The 5,443-nt window shown below is 43.5% G+C and overlaps 1 pseudogene; it reads left to right on the top strand.

Moving 5' to 3' along the window:
- Positions 1–4,568: 4,568 nt before the first annotated feature.
- LOC149250863 (homogentisate 1,2-dioxygenase pseudogene) lies at positions 4,569–5,213 on the top strand (annotated as a pseudogene).
- The last annotated feature ends 230 nt before the right edge of the window (positions 5,214–5,443 follow it).

Raw genomic sequence — 5,443 nt, 5'->3', positions numbered from 1 at the left:
TAATATAAAACTGGGTCAGAATGGTCCAAAAGTCATGGATCAAGCCAAATCTACTCTTAGCCATTGATTAGAGATTTAATCTCGGTCGTTGATGGACCAACAAGAAAAATATAAGAAGAGGCTTGAGGGTCAGTTGGAGAACACACCGAGAGAGATCAAGAACTCAATTTTCTGGGGTAGGGTTTGCTGAGGAAATTGATTGAGTGATCGGAGTTGCAGCAGAGGGGCAGTGAATACATAGAAGAGAGGAAAATTTAGTACCACGAGGATCAGCGTATAAGCCAGGAGAGGTTGACACAGAGCCAACGAGAGGCCACGCAGAGGCTCCAGAGGATGACATAGAGCCTAGAGAGGCTGACGCTGGACCAAAGAGGTTGATGCAGAGAAGAGAGGCAACATTGGGAGAATTTCGTGGGATAGACTGGAGCTGGAGAATCCGTATAGGGTGACGCATTCCCTATAAGAGTGATGCAGAGCAGCAAAAGTTGTATTGTTGTTGTGGGATCGTTCATCCAGTGATTTAGCCGGAATATCTGTCTCTGACTAAGAGGTACTACCACCGAGGGAATTCTCTGTTGGGTGAGCCATTTCTAGCACCCAGGTTGTATTTTGAAAACTGCATAATAATAAAACCCTCTGAATAGTTGCACTAGTTTTCCCGCATTGGGTTTTTTCGGAGACATTAGTCCAAAAACAACAGTGTCACTTGTGTGCTTATTTTCCTTCAGTTGATGATCTGTATGTGTTGATATTGTACTTGTATTTATTTTCATTATTTACATGGTAAATAACTTGTTAATTAACAGAACAAGTAGAAAGAAATAAATCAGAAATTACATGAAGGGTTTCTAATAATTAGACTTAGAAATGCCAACATGATATTAGAGCGTGGTTGCAGATCACAAGATAATTGAAGGCATTAGCCGAGCAGAGCAGTAACAACATAAACAACTGTCCCGAGTGATAGAAGTTGTTCTTAGCATAAAGAAGCAAGGAAAGGGTGACATAGATTGTCTGCGTCATTAGTTCGAGCCAAGAGGAGGAACAACGCAGAGGCAAAGAGGAGCAGATCTGACCTACAAAGTGCCCAGTCATCTTTCTCAGTCAGGAAGTATTGACGTTGTGGCTAGGAGGTGTAGATTTTGGTAGTGCCAGGATTGTGCAAAGCCTAGAGGCTCAGAACTTCAAATTGTTGGGGCATAGGAGGCTGTGGGTAATTTGCGAAGCGAAGCTGGTGGGGTACAGTGGTCAGAACAGTACCTAACAGGGCAAGACCAAGGAGGAAGGAGTTGTTGCCGAGGATTTCTAGCCAAAGAATTCGAATCAGTGGTGCAGTTGCACAAACGGTCGGAGTGGGGCATCTCGACATTAGCAGAGGGATTTCCAGAAGGGAAATTGAGACTCAGAGGGAGTCAAACTGAGAAATCCCAGATGGGAAGTTGAGAGACTCAGTGGGAGTCGATCACAGGACTTCCAGGAGGGAAGTAGAGAGACTCAGAAGAGTCGAAAGAGGACTAGTGAAATGGTAGTGAATGGGCTGAGATATCAAGATAGACTAAATGGAGCTTCCAACTTCATAGTCTGGAAGGCCAAGGTCTTGTCCATTCTAGACAGGTATCGCATCAAGCACTTCACCTTGAAAATGATAGCAATCCTCGTTGACCCATCTGAAAATGAGAAGTACGAGGAGGCAATGGCCAGGTTTAAGTGCATCATCCTTGACGGGGTCAAGGATCATGTGGTACCACATATTGCTACGAAGAATACGGAAAATGAAATGTGGAAGGCCCTGAAGAAGTTGTATCAGCATACTTCCATGCAAAGGAAGATGTTACTTGAAAATCAATTGTGGTCATACTAGATGTAGAGGGGAGAGCAGATAGATATCTTCCTCGGGCAATTGATGGAGATCCGGGACCAGCTGACTTCCATAGGGGCCACACAGGATGAGGAGATGTTGATGAGGACCGCATTGAACGTAGTCTCAAAGGATTGGAAGGTGTTTTTCCAGAGCTTACTGGGCAGGTCGAGCCTTCCAGATTGGGAGGAACTGTGGGCGACTCTTCGTCAAGAAGAGATAAGACGACTGACCAAGGTAGGGAGTAGCGGTAAAGGGGTCAGAATCAAGAAGGAGGAAGAGGAGGATGCAACTCTAACATCTATGGGAAAGCAGGAGAAATGGAAAAAGAACCTGTCCAAGGTCAAGTGCTTCCATTGTGGGGAACAAGGTCACTATGCGAACCAGTGTCCGAGGAAGAAGAGCAAGGGAGAAGCTTCTGAGACCAAGGCAGTGCCAGGAAGGGTGGAGAAAGAAGTCGAGACAGATGATGATTGTGCCATGAGTGCTCATGTGCCACTTGAGAGAAAGTGGGAAGACATAGAGATGTAGTCAGAAAGACTACAGGCGATGAGGGGAAAAATCCTTGAGGTACCCAACCTCTTGGATTATACCTTGCTATGGGAGCCCCAAAGAGGAGTAGCAAGATTGTCGGAGGCAACAGTGCGATATGCATGGAGTTGTTGTAGAAACGTAGAGGTTAGTAGAGGGAGCACTTGTCAACAACAGAGGGAGCTTCAGCATCGGGATTGTTTCTAGCCTGATGGAGATGTCAGAGTTGGGAGGATCAATTACTTACTTCTCAGTAACTAAGTTGCAGTGCAACAGTTAGCAGTGGTAGTGCCATGGGCAGCACAATGTAGCATGATGAGAAGGGATGCAGTGCAGATACAGCAGTGGCAGTGGCAGGGCCATGGGCAGCAGCACGGATGCAAAGGGAGTTGCCATACAACTGCAGCAGTGGCAGTGGCAGGGCCATGGGAAGCAGTGCAGAGGATGTTGGGCGGGGAGGCCTAGCATCAGCACAGGGACTGATGCTGGATGACCAGGGTGATACTCAATGAGGAGTATTACTAGAGCACAGTCCTCGCTAAGAGGGGGTGTTGATTTGGGGTAGCATCGGATGTGCTCTAGCCATGAAAATTGGTGGAGAGGCTAAAACACATGAGATCTCCAAGACCCAAAAATGGTTTGGGAAGATCCTAACCGATTTGGGAGATATTAAAATAATTAATATTTTTAATGGAGTTCCTAAGCCTAAACTTGGGGAAAATAAAATATTAATGGGTATTAATATAAAGTTGGGTTAGAATGGTCCAAAAGTCATTTATCAAGCCAAATTTAATATCGGTTGTTGATGGACCTGTTAGACTCTGTCTTGTATGTCAGTATGTGATTGATTCTTCTTCAAAACCCTGTTTTGAAGAAGAAATCATTAAATGTGTTATTTTTTAGAATATGTAATTTTTCATGATGTTCCAAAACTCTACAGTTCTTCAAATGACAGTGTTTTTGATGTGGATGATGAGACAATCCCTGCAAAAGTTTGAAATGGATTTACATTCTCCGCAGCTGATGAACAAGGACTAGACCATGCATGATTATAGAAAGAAGCCAAATTGTTGGCTAGCAAGAGCAAGAGCCCAACAAGCCCGCATTTCTAGCTTCACTCAACAATCTGTTTCAAATCTATTTATGTTTTGATAATATAACAGTTTGAAGTAAACAAACATGCTGGTGCAGGTTCAGCAGCTGGACAAAATCAGTTCTCTGTCTTTATCGTATAAGGCAGCCATAGATGAAAATTTTATGGCAAACTTTTGGTGGTGTTGGGACCGGTTGAAGGATAATTGAACAGAGGATGTGCTTATGCCTAATTATTTCCGCCTCCCTACTCTAGTAGCATTCAAGATATTTACATCAGAGAAAGTGGAAATGGTTGAAATGACACTTATTGTTAAGGCTGATGTGTAGGGTACTGTTTCAAACTGTAACAGATACATTAAAAAGCCTGAATAGTTCTCAGGTGCTTGTTAATATTGTTCATACAGGAGTTGGGGCAATCTCTCAAGCTGATATTGATTTAGCCCAAGCATGTGAGGCTGTCATTGTGAGTTTCAATATACGCAACATGTCAAATTCTGTAGATGCAACAGCTTGTCAAGCAAGATAAATATAAGGCTCCACCATGTAATCTATCATCTGCTAGAAGATATAGGAAACTTGATTGTGAGCATGGCACCCGGCATATGTGAAACTCAAATTGTTGGTGATTAAATGTTTTTAAGCTCAAAGGAAGGAGGTTTTGCAAAACTCTATAGTGCTAAAGGGAACGGGTTCAAAACAAGAAATAGAGGCCGAGTTCTCTTGGTGTGATACGGATAAAATTGAATGTGTGATGGCACTGCTCTCTTAGCTAAAAGGCAAATTTCTTCACTGTTGACAAGGGCCATGTTGACTGTAATAAATGGAGGGTTTATGGCTTAATAAGGAGCAAGAGTTTCATCTTCGAGGAATGGTTTGTATTTATTGTGGTGGACTGTGCGACTACCATCACTTGAAGGATGGATTGGAATTGTGGGAGCCGTATTCCTTTGATTGGTTGAGGCAACTGGCCTCTATTATGTTTTCTGGGTCAGAACTGAGCGCTCTTCTTCCTTGATGACCGTGTGAGCTTTTCTTGTAGCAAAAATTTAAATTTCAGAGGACACATTCATTTGGTTGGTTGTACATGTGTATTCTCAATCGAGTGGATCCATGTGACTTTAATGTAGCTGTAACAAAGGCAGGGGAGGTTGAATCATGTCCCTATGGAGAAAACGATGACTATGGCCGGCTGCTCAAAAGTTGGCTATACCGTATCAAGCCATCAGTAACACATGAACCTTTTCATCCTCGGGTTCCATCACATGATTATCTGATAAGTGAGTTCAATCAGTCATCAAGCTCAGCAACACCAACACAATTGCGTTGGAATCCTTTCAACATTCCAGATACGAAAACAAATTTCATTGATGGACTGTTCACTATATGTGGAGCTGGTAGTTCATTCCTTCGGCATGGCTTTGCAGTGCACATGTATGTCGCAAATGCATCTATGGAAGGCTGTGCATTTTCTAATGCTGATGAGGACTTTTTGATAGTTCCACAACAAGGAAGATTATGGATAACGACAGAGTTAGGAAGATTGCAGGTTTCTCTCGGTGAAATAGTTGTGTTGCAACAAGGTTTCTGGTATTCCATTGATTTACCAGATGGTCCTTCTCGAGGGTACGTTGTAGAGGTTTTCAGTGGCCATTTCCAGCTTCCCGATCTTGGTCCAATCGGTGCAAATGGCCTGGCCTCACCGCCTGACTTTCTAACACCTAAAGCATGAACTTGAAGACCAAGAAAACTTGCTCCTCCTTCAGGTTCATCTTTGAATATGGCTTTAGAGGCAAGTCCGCTGATAATATGCAGTCGGTTCTAATCACATGTCATGGTGTTGACCTTCGAGGATGTACTCAGTCACCTTCCAGAATCGAGGGGGACGTTTCTGATTGTGCTTCCCCAGACTTAGTGCTCAAGGCAAGGCAACAAATGGTTGAGCATATTGACATATGGCTT

This window comes from Pinus tabuliformis, chromosome 7 (assembly GCF_031772625.1).
Source record: "Pinus tabuliformis cultivar Carrire ecotype Pingquan chromosome 7, CPIR1, whole genome shotgun sequence".
In the NCBI taxonomy this organism is placed as follows: Eukaryota; Viridiplantae; Streptophyta; class Pinopsida; order Pinales; family Pinaceae; genus Pinus; species Pinus tabuliformis.
The sequence above is the reverse complement of the archived record's forward strand: the minus strand, read 5'-3'. Positions and strand labels throughout refer to the sequence as shown.